Genomic DNA, 12,157 nt, shown 5'->3' with positions numbered 1-12,157 from the left:
TTTTATTTTATTTTATTTTATTTTATTTTATTTTATTTTATTTTATTGGTTTTGGTTTTTTGAGACATGGTTTCTCTGTGTAACAGCCTTAGCTGTCCTAGCCTTACTTTGTAGACCAGGCTGGCCTAGAAATCACAGAGTCCACCTGCCTCTGCCTCTGCCTCTGCCTCCCTGAGTACTGGAATTAAAGGCGTCTTTGTTTTAGTAAAAAAATACTTCTAAGTGGTTTAATAAAGAAATAGAAAATTTGCTTGTTTTCTTCTCATGGGGATTTACTTGGGGCTAGTTTAAGGAGATAATCATTGCTCACATTCATTGAAGTTCTGGTTTTGAAAGCAAATGATTCTGATCCATATCCATGTAAGAGCTGACTTTTGTAAGAAGGGAGAGGCAAGTAAATCATATTAATCAACTGCATTATATCTTTCCAACAAGACCCCTTTAGTTAACGGATCAATCAAAATGACCAAAGAACTCATTAGTAATGTCTCTAGTCTCATTCCTGATGCTCTGGATTCCTGTGGCCAGAGTAGATCTGCCTCCAAGAGTCATCTGCATAGTTGCTTCCATGGGTTATAGGTTACAGGATCATATTTTGAGATTTATAAGATTTGTTCATTCTAAATTACAAGGATCTTGTATCTACAATTTCCACTGGGCCTCATTGAAATATAACATCTTGTGCTGTCCAGTCAAGTTCTTTTCTAGAAATCTGGACTCTGTGTGTGCTCAGCTATCTTTCTGAGAAAATAAAACACCTCTCAACAAGTAGTCCTTCTGTAAATGTGAGATTAATGGGTATGTAGACAAATGAATGAATGATTCATGTTTAAAACTACCTCTGAAGGAAACTTCTGTTTGAAGCTATCAGAGAAAAGCACCATCGAGAACTAAAGCTGAAGTCTTATACTTTCATTCTAATGTCATATTCAAATAACATCAGCCTTTGTGTTCACTTTTTCTTGGGCAGTGTTAGAGCCTAAGAATTCTCAAGACTTCTGGATCTCTGCATCCCAATGTAATCACCATGGGACCAGGTACATTGGCCAGGACCTTTTTCTACCACTGCCTTCTATCAAAAAGGCAAAAAGAACTAAATGATCTGAAATATTTCTGCCAGTCTGTTTGACAACAGTTAGTAGAAAGTATCACTAGCACCAGACCAAGTGCCAGATTCTGGAGATACAAAATAGAATAAGATGTGGCCTCAAGGAATTCAGCTTTAAGCTTTAATATTTGAATAGATTCAAACATGTTGCCTGATGCAACAGAATACCAACCTATTGCTGATTGTGGTGGTGTGTGCCTATAACCTAGCCCCTGGGAGGCTAAGGCAACAGGGTCATGAGTTGGAAGCCAGCCTTGGCTAATGAGACCCTGCCTCAAAAATGAATAAAACTCAACCTATGGAATGCTACAGTTTTCTTAACTCACTATGCTCACTTAAGTTTCACTCCTTAGAAGGAATTTTTTATTTGTTTACTTGTAAGTTAATTCTCTCATCCTATAAATATGTGGATATTTATGCATTAGACAGCCTTCTGAGTGTTTATACTACAACAGTGTACAAAATAGTCAAGTCCCTTTATTTTGAGTTCTTCTAGCTTTAAACCCAGTTAAAGAATTGCTACTGGTAGTAATATTGTACTAAGAGAAAAGGTTTTAACTTTGTGTTATCAATTAGGTGAAACAGGTGAGTCTAAGTTAAAACAAAGACATGTTCTCTCTCCACATCATCCTCTACCACTGCATAGTCCTTAACCATTACAGAACATTCCAAAACTAAACGAGGAGAAAAGCTTACTTCCTGGTTTATGTGGGGTCCCAAAAATTTAAGGAAAGGGGATATAAATTGAGATTCAAGCCTTTAAAAATGTGCCTAATGCACTTCAAGTGGCCTCCCACTTCAGGAAGGAATAGGGGAACCCTAAGGAGAAATGACCTATAAGTAAAAGGCTCCTGGAAGGGAGGGCTAGATTTAGCAGGAAGATCAGGCATCGCTTTGGCTGTTACACACCTAACATACCCACAGGTCCTCTCCAGTCATTTCCGCCATTCTGGTTTTCTATGGCTGTGTAACCAATCAATCCAAAGCTTCAAGGAAAAACATCATTTATTATGTGATGAAACACAAACTTAAATTCACACAGGGCATAGCAGGAATAGTTTGCCTGCTTATGGTCTCTGAAACTGTTAGCTAGAAGAATTGATGGATGGGGTGCATCAGAATTGTCACATGGTATTATCAAAAAGCATTTTTACTCAGATGGTGGCAGTGACAACAGCTGTCAGCTTTCACCTTAGTTGGGGCCAAGAGCCCAGATATCTATGATTTTGTTTCTTTACCTATAAAATGAAGATGCAAAGAATTCTACATTCCCTCCTCTTTAAGGGAATAAGGAAGGTCACAAGCAGATGTTGTATTAATTCATACTGAGTACTAGTCATTATTGCTGTAAATATTGTTAGTTATTAATTACTTTAATAATTTCATGCCTAGAAATGCTTTATGCTACCTTTATTTTCCATTTGTCCTTTGACTTTTCTCTTTCCTCTTACTTTGAACCCTGGAGAATATAATAGGTGATATTTTTGGCACCTGAAAGGCAATGACTCAATTGCTAAAAGCAGCTGTGGTTTCCAAATTTGGACTGCCATTTAGAGAAGAATTCTGTTTTCTCTGCAGTCGTTGAACTATCAGGTTAGATGAAAATCTCTGATACTTTTGGAAACCAGTGAAATGTCTGGACAACCTACACCTTTGGATGAGCTACACACTCCTTCCCATTAGAACAAGGATAATCATCTGTATATTGGGAGATGAGTCAAAGGAAAGGGCTGAGAATCTCAGGATGCAGAGACAAGTCAAATGGGAAAAGGGAGAGACATTCAGGACACAACGCAGATGGTATAGTGCGGAGAGCTGGGCTGACTCCAAAACAATGACATAAGAACCAAGAAGAACCACTTTGGCTTAAGTCATTTGGACTCTATGATTTGTGTCTTCATCTCCTAGAGGAATCAGAGGAGGAAATAACACTTTTTATATTATTTTCAGCAATTCAATAAGCACAGGAAGGAGTTGGTGAAATCCCAGTCAGGAGGAAAGTATTTCCAAAAGTATTGTCCATATGATTGCACTTTGAATGTTAAATAAGCTACAGTTGGCTTCCTTGGTATTTGAAAAGTTAATTTCTTCCTCCTTCTTTTCTATCCTTTCTCCATTCATTTATCAACTGTGCCATTTGTAGTGTTTTCCAGACTTCTGAGAATACAATAGTAGGCAAAACTAATGTGATGTTTGTCCTCATAGACCTTATGTCTGGTGGGAAAGCAGTAATGAAGCATGTTCATAATAAAGTGCAGTGATGGTCAGAACAGTGTGTAACGGGAACCCATCATGTATGTATCCATCCTACAATGTAAAGGAAGAGAAGCATGGGAAGTCTCCCAGGAAAGTGGCACGTAGGTTAGTGCCTAAAGGAAAGGATCCCTCTAACTGATACAGTTTTCCTTAGTGTGCTATTTGGGGGCCACTGGTAGATGTGTAAGGGTAAGGAGAACAGTTTGTGTGGTCCTTAAAAAGACCGTTATTATTCTTAATTTATGCTTTTCTCAATTTTTATTAAGTAATTCAAATTAAAAATGCCAAATATTGCATGAAGCACAGTATCTGAAACAGCCAACCCCTAGTATATGTGCATGTGTGTGTGCAGGTGTGTGTGTGTACACAACACACACACACACACAATCACTCTGTTTGTCCTTCCATTAAGTTACTGCTACCCAGGAGAGAAAAATACAGGGAGCATTTTCCTCAAGAAAGAAAAATGTGTGGATTTGCATGTGAGACTGATTATTCTAGCAGATCCATTTGTTCACCAGTGTTATTCCCTGGAGACAGGAGGAAAAGAAAGAGGGAGTATGTAACTAGAAGAAACAAGGAAACCTTAGTGAATGCGCAGCATAACAAATATTAGCAGGAAGAGCCACTGAAGAAATATAGGAGTTAACTTTAATAAGACATCACACATCTCAGAGGAAATAAAGACTAAAAATGTTGTGTTTCAGCAGCATGGATTTACGTGGAAATTGATTGTGAATAGGTTTTGGAAGAGTAGCTGCGTAAGTGTCCATGAATGCTACACCTAACATGCTTTAGTCACCTCTGCATGTTAGTTAACAAAGGTCAACTCTTCTAAAGTCTCAATATAGTGATATCATGCTGCTCCTAATATATCTTAGATGTTGGGCCATAGAAGTATGGTAGAAAAATATATAATCCTGGCAAATAAATAAACATCATAAAGAAACTGGTTCTCAGTGAACCTTCTGGTTTGTCAGTCTGTCCACTTAATTAAATTTTTATTTTTTTACATTAATTACATTTTATTTGCTTTGTATCCCAGCTATAGCCCTTTCCCTCATTCCCTCCCAATCCCATCCTCCCTCCCTCATCTCCCCCTGTTCCTCTCTAAATCCACTGATAGGGGAGATCCTCCTCCTCTTCCATCTGACCTTAGCTTATCATTTATCTTCAGGACTGGCTACAATGTCCTCCTCTGTAGCCTAGGAAGGCTGCTGCTCCCTTGGGCAGGGGAAGGGGGAATCAAAGAGCCAGCCACTAAGTTCATGTCAGAGACAGTCCCTGTTCCCCTTACTAGGGTACCCACTTGGATACTGAGCTGCCATGGGCTACATCCAAGCAGGGGTTCTAAGTTATATCCATGAATGATCCTTGGTTGGAGAATCAGTCTCAGAAAAGATCCCTGTGCCCTTGTGGAGCTCCTGTCCTCTCCAGGTCTTACTAACTTCCCTTTCTTTCATATGATTCCCTGCACTCTGCCCAAGCTTTAGTAATGAGTCTCAGCATCTGCTTTGATACACTGCTAGGTAGAGTCTTTCAGAGGCACTCTATGGTAGGCTCCTGTCCTGTTTCTTGTTTTCTCCTACTGCCAGTGTCCATCCCATTTATTTGTCTTTCTAAGTGAGGATTGATCATCTTACCCCAGGTCCTCCTTCTGGTTTAGCTTCTTTAGGTGTACAGATTTTAGTATGTTTATCCTATCTTATAGGTCTAGTACCCACTTATAAGTGAGTATATGCTGCGTGTGCCTTTTTGCTTCTGGGATACCTCACTCAAGATGATCTTTTCTAGATCCCACCATTTGCCTGCAAATTTCATGATTTCCTTGTTTTTAATTGCTGAGTAGTATTCCATTGTGTAAATGTACCACAATTTCTATATCCATTCCTCTATTGAGGGACATTTGGGTTGTTTCCAGGTTCTGGCTATTATGAATAAAACTGCTATGAACATGGTTGAACAAATACCTATGTTGTGCACTTGAGCATATTTTGGATATATGCCTAGGAGTGGTATAGCTGGATCTTGAGAAAGCACTATTCCTAGTTGTCTCAGGAAGCACCAGATTGAGCTTTTTAATATATCAAAAGATTGGTATTGAGGATGACAAAATAGCTAGAAGCACAATTAAAGGAGAAAATAATAATGTTATTATTCTTTAGTGAGAGAAACTAGAGAATGTAAATATCAGTTGGATAAGAATGGTAGTTATTGGCTGAAAAAAAAAAAGAAACAAAAGGACATGACTAGTCCTGTGTTTTGGCACCAGATGAAGGAAGGAAGAAAGGAAGGAAGGAAGGAAAGAAGGAAGGAAGGAAGGAAAGAAGGAAGGACAAAAGGAAGGAAGGAATTTAAAAAGAAAGGAAGGAAGGAAGGAAGGAAGGAAGGAAGGAAGGAAGGAAGGAAGGAAGGAGAAAGAAGGAAGAAAGAGAGAGATAGAGAAGGAAAATGAAATTACATGCTGCTTCTAGGAATGGTGAAGGAGAAAGGGAGAGCATAATAAGAACTAAGGATGTCTAAGAGAGTCCAAAGTGAACATGGCCAAACTGAGCTGGACTGTGTGAGAAGACGTGAGAGGGGAGAGCCAGATCAAAAGACCAGGAGGGTGAAGACTAGATAAAAAGGTCCAGGTAACCAAAATGGCTGGCTTATATAGGGAAGGGCAGCTAGATGAAGGGCAGCCCAGCGCCTGGGCTAGAGAAGTTTAGGGGCAGGGCATGCCATCCAGGAAGACCCTGTAACAGGCAACACCTGAGGGATGCTGGCAGAACTGGGTGGCCAGGTCTGCTTTGTTAATGGACATCTCAGCCATCAGTCCCAAGTTTGAGATCCAACAGTTATAGGAGGAGCTGGCCCAAAAGACACTGATTAGAAGAGAGCCAGCGTTTGCATTCTAGCCATTTTATGATTTTTAGACATGGATATTTATAGAATACACCTCAACTTAATAACAGATACAAGCCAAGGGGTAAACTTCAGACAAATTTTAATTGATTGATGCTTATGACAAATACTCTGGTTTCAAAGGCATTAAATTATAAAAAAAAAATACATCATTGTTTTACAAAATATATTACCTTTTGGTTACAAATGCATTATTCATACATTATCAATCTGTTGTAGCATGCTCAAGGTCATAGAGCATGCTTAAGTCGTAAGATGAAAATTCAAACTTAGGCCCACTTTATTGCCAAACCCATGGTCATCCACTACACTTTCTGTATTTGGCATCTATTAACCATTTATTTTGTAACCTGTGCAAAATTTATTTCTATATCGAATCACTCAACTCAGAGGAATTTAAGAAAGACATCCTAAATATGGAGGCAGTTTAGGCAAGCAAAGGCTCATGATTGTCCTCAAGCAGGAGAATTTAATAGGATGTAACAGCTCTAACTGGAACTGTGAGCTCATGGCACTTGCCCTTGCTAGCTCTATGAGATAGCTGACGTCTTCAAAACTGAGTCTTTTCATCAATAAAATATCCTCATTTGTTGACTCAGTATTTAATAAAGTCATTGTCAAGAAATCCATGGGGCATGAAGAGGTGGAGTAGGGATAGAAAGTTACATTTGTGTGCAATAAGATCAAAATCAGAGATAGCTTCAAAGAACTTTGGAACTTGGAAAAAAGAAAACTTTCTGAAGAGTTGAGGAATATTCCCTAGAGAAAATAACTTTTAAAATAATCCTTGAGAAAACTAACAAAAGCATGGGTGAAAAGGGCAGATGGAAGAAAGTAAACAGAAGTATAAAACAATTTCTAAAGCAGTAAGACCATCCTGCATAGGCTGTGAGGGAATGGAGAATGATGGCTAAGGGCCAGTTATGTAAGGTGGCAAACACCATCTTAAATAAAGCTGCCAGTGTCCTGATTTGTGGCCAGTGACCACTGGTTTCAGTAACATCACGTACAAGTTACTTGTTGATCATCTCTCTGATGATCTTACAGACCTCTCAATGAAGAAGGAAGGAAGGAAGGAAGAAGGAAGGGAGGGAGCAAGGGAGGGAGGGAAGCCAGGAAGGAATGAAGAAAGGAGGGAAGGAAGGAAGGGAGGGAGGAAAGCTGTTCCCTTCAGCTGGCAATGCAATGAGAAACCAGTGAAGGTTCTTAAAACTGAGGGGGGCGGTGATTCCAAAGATTTAAAAAAAAGGCAGCAGGATGTAGGATGGTCTATAAAAGAAAGAGAGAAGGCAGGAAAACCAAGAGAGAAATTCTTCCAAATTTCAGGAAGAAACAGAGACAAGGAAAAACAGAATCAATTTTATCCCCTCCTCTAAGAAAACAGAAACAATATTGAGAGTTCACCTTGACCATTCATAAATACAATGAGAAGCCAAGACTGCTAAAATGAAGGAAGACATGAAGATAAGGTTTAAGGAGCTTCCCGAGGACCAGCAAGACCCTTCCATGGGTAAAGGCACTTGCCACCAAAACTGACAACCTGAGTCCAGCCCCTAAAACTCGTGTGGTGGAAAGGAGAGAACTGACTCCCTCAAATAGTTCTCTGACCTCCACATGTACAATGAGATACACCTACACACACGCGTGCACACACACACACATTATGTAAAGAATATTAGATTGTGTTTGAGAAAACAAACTGTAAGAAGAGACTTCCTAAAAGCAATTCTTTGTAACCAGCTCTGTAGGAGACTTGTTCTGGTTACTGAGTGAGCAGCTACTCTTCTGAAGTTCTAGGGAAGGTTGACTCCCAAGTTCATGAGATCCTAGAATTAATGGGCTCCAGCTTCTTTGGAGGGTGGGACTCCTGCCAGGGCTGATTGGCCCAGCTGGCCTGTCCACTGTTCCTGTTTTATTGCTTCCTTTCTCATTAAGGAAGGTGTTGGTTTGGATAACCATAAACAACATGTCTGCAACAATGCTACCATCTCTTACACAGCCAGTGCCTGAAGCTGGATCCTCGAGAGTCTTTTCAAAGACTTAGATTACAGCTTTAGAAACAGGATATCAAGGAACCACAGGAAAGGGAAGCTAGGTTTGAAAATGTGCCCCATAAATGGTTATGTTCCTATTTCACTTAAAAAAATCAATAGTTTCCATAAGTATACTCCCCTCTCCTCTCTCTCTCTCTCTCCCTTTTCCTCCCTTCTCTCTTCTTCCTCTCTCTCCCCCTCCCTTTCTCCTTTCTCTCTCCTCTCCCCCCTTTACACAGACCTCTTCTACTCTACCTCCCTGCCTCAGTGAATCCACGTAAACACACCAAACATTCTCACTCAGTCCTTGTCTCTGAAATGTGAGAGAAGGGATCTGAAACGGTTTACCCCATACACCTCTCTGCCTCTAGTAAACAGGGAATTGTGAATAGCTGCTGGCCACTTAAAGGACTTTCCTTTGGGTGCCTCAAAAGCTTTCTTGACCACATGGGCCCCAGGGCTGAAGTCTATTTGGGAACAGCACAGCTGGAAGGGAGCTGAGCAGCCAGCGTCCTCCAGTGCGCAGTTAGGCACATCAGCCTATGCCTTCCCCCTCCCCAGTGCATCCTTAGAATAACTCTCCTTGGCACATCATTTCTCACCAGGAGTCCTTTCACTTTCCAAAGCCCCCTCCTCTCTCTTCCAGCACAGGGAGAATCATATTTACTCAGAAAACCACAGTGTTGAACTACAGCCCTCGGTTTCTTAGAGTTTCATTTTCTGGGGGAATTTTGCAGCTGGTTCCATCTGCTTTTTCTGGTTTGTTTTGTCTTATTTGTTTGGTTAGTTTTTCTACTCTACAGCCCAAGCTAATTTTCTTCTCAGGCTCAAGTAGCACCCAGCATCTTCACCACAGTTCACCATGCTGGTCTTCCCTATTCTTGGCAGACTCCCAGGTCGTCAAACTTCCCATCATGCCCTCAACAGAAAGGCTTAGAAAACATTTGCTCCTTTGTGCTGACTCCTTGAACTTTCGACATTAGTGCTTTTAGGAATATATTCCTCCTCATGTAACTGCTTCAGTTTTCATTAAAGTTTTACCTCACTGTATATTTTTTTTGTTCATGTGGGTAACAGGATGCTTGTGTTGAGAGTGGGTGAGCATATGTTAAACATAATTATGCTAATTATGCTTATGTGCATTACCCACGTATATTTAAAATTCTAAACTGCCCTTTCATAGTGAGTAACATGTATCTGGGATATTACCCATTAACTCAGGTAACTTACCTGAGGGAAGAACAACCAAGTACAAACTCAGGTACCTTGGACAAGAAGAGAAATCCAGTAAATATTTGGGATTAAGTGCTTGCAATACAGCAGGAACTGTTTTTAAGTTCTTTTACAAATTTTAATTAGGTAAATCATAAAACTCACTGATGTAGATATTTTTTTCTACACTAGAACATAAAGAGGTAATTTAAAATACTCAAGGTCACACAGTGAATATACAATAAGAATTGAAATGCAGGACTCTGTGCCTGTAACCACCACCATGCTCCCTTACCAACTCATGCTAGGGAAAGAGCTAGCTGAGAGGGAACCCAGGGCTTCATGCAGGCTGAGCACATGCTTTCTATCCTCAGCTCCAAGAACAAAAAGTTAGAAATTATTTTCTTTCAACTCTCCCTCTAGTCAGAAGGGAACTCAGATTAACTTTTGTTTTGAGTATCAGTGGACTTTGTATACATAGTTTTTATAACTCCAAATGTTTTCTGGAGTCATATCTTCATTTAAAAGTGGTAGGCTTTGAACTCTGAAATAAAATGATGTTATACAAATTAACCCTCCAAGTTGAATATACCACTTTCACCTTCTACCTAAGTGTTGATAGCAGACTTGCTCAAAAAATAGCTGGACATGATTGTGATATTTTCAGTGTCAGAATATTATAAAGATTCTTCATAAAATTCTCAGACTTTCAGATCAGATCAGATGATAATTTGCATTTAAGACTTGTGAGTTTGCTGGGTTTCATATTTAAGTCACATACTGAAAGAATCAGGATTTCTCTTTTCCTCTCAGAAATCAAGACTTGCTATACCAAAACTTAGCAAATATATAGACAGTGTTCAGGCCTAGGTCTCTTGTGTTCTGAAAGGTTTTCATTGTACGTTTCTGTTTTTCCTAATCTCTAAATTTGTGGTTGCAAGCAGCATGTGCCTTTTCATTCTTTAGCTGGTTTAATCACCCTTTCTTAAGTCATGTAGTTCCCTTCAAGAGTAGGTTGCTGTGAGCTGGTACAAGGGCAGACCTGGCATTGCGTCAGCTCCTTCGTGTGACTAGAGCCTTATTGTCAGTGAAGCCCCAGTTCTGTGCTAAGCACTCTGCTAGGCAGTAAACATTTAAGAAAATAAGACTGGGGGGTGTGGTGGAGAGATGGCTAAGTAGTTAAAACCAAATTCTACTCTTGGACCAAAATTCAGTTCCATCACACACAAGGAGGAGCTTACTACTGTCTGTTACTCCACAAAGATCAAAGGCTAGAGGCATCCACAGGCACACCTGCCCCCAAGTGCACACACACACACACACACACACACACACACACACACACACACAAAATAACAAATATTAAAAAGAAAAGAAGGCTGGATTTCTTGCCCTTAAACAGATGATAGTTCAAGGCTTCCTGGAAGCATCATGAGTGGTTCAGAACCCTACTGCCAAACTGAGGAATATGTGGACTAGCTCTCTGAATTCACTCATCACCTTAAAGAGTTCCCATAAATCAGTGTTCACCTGCTAGGTCCACATCTCTTTCTGCTAACTCAGGATTATCCTATCATTGCCTCAAGTTATTTATTCTTTGTCAAACAGCTGGGATCCTAAGCACAACCCTGGCAGGTATTATGCCATCTATGTATAAGGACATGGAAACTCGAAGTGGTCATAGAAATAACAGAGCCTTTAATTTGTATATCATGTTACAGGTTTCACAATCCTTTTAAGACCTATGTATGACCTCATAGCAGCTACAGTAATCTGACATAAGTCAGAGCAGACCCTTCTCCTGCTTAAATCCCTCCAATAGCCTCCGTCACACAGAATGAAAGCACCCTTCTTTTTTCTCTGACCTTGTTTGTTCAATCTTTCATCTCTTTATTTATGATACTCCAGATGGCCTTCCTTTAGTGCTACAAGAAACGGTCTTGTTTTCTCCTTACATCCTTTTTTGTGCTGTTCCTTTGGCACCATTAAGGATCTGGCTCCCTCTTAACTCAATTCACATACCCCCATACAGAGGCTCTTCACTGTGCACTGTCTAAAGTGGCCCTCTCCTGCCTCGCCAGCTCCTTCCTACCACTTTATTATCTCATTTTCTTCTTGGTTCCTATTATTGCTGAAATTCTCTTCCTTGTTTGTTTGCTTGTTGTTAGTCTCCTCCAGTGACTACAATGTAAACTGATTGTGGTACACCTGCCCCTAGACATTCGCTTAGCATTTGGCAGGTAATTAATAAATGTTTGTTGAAGCAATAAATTAAAGCATTTGACAATGCCTCAATATTTTAAAAAGTAAATCTTTAACTCTATTTTTAAAAAACATTCTCCCTAGGTGATTTTTCCTACTTTTATAGTTTATTATATAATTTTAATGATTCCCCACCAATTCAGATCTTTGTTTCTGAGACGATCATTTCAAAGGTGTATTTAGCTTTTATTTGCATTTATCCTGTATTTGCCTAGTTAATTGTAACATCTGGAAACAAACATGCTTTTCAAAAACTTGGTTCTTTGAAAGTTTTGTACAATGTGTTTTAGTCATATTCACCTCTCCACAACTCCTCTCAAGTCCACTGACCTTTCCCACCACCTGACTCAGGCTCTTTTTTTTTTTTTTTTTTAACCCA

At 39.7% G+C, this 12,157-nt stretch overlaps 1 protein-coding gene across 3 annotated transcripts in view; it reads left to right on the top strand.

Annotated features, from left to right (window-relative positions):
- Nucleotides 1–12,157, top strand: part of Hpse2 (heparanase 2 (inactive)) — a 618,971-nt gene that overhangs the window by 470,433 nt on the left and 136,381 nt on the right. The gene's annotated exons all lie outside the window — the stretch shown is intronic.

The sequence above is a fragment of the Psammomys obesus genome, unplaced genomic scaffold (assembly GCF_907164565.1).
Source record: "Psammomys obesus unplaced genomic scaffold, mPsaObe1.curated_primary_1811, whole genome shotgun sequence".
NCBI lineage: Eukaryota > Metazoa > Chordata > Mammalia > Rodentia > Muridae > Psammomys > Psammomys obesus.
Note: the sequence above shows the minus strand (reverse complement) of the source record. Positions and strands in the feature narration are given on the sequence as shown.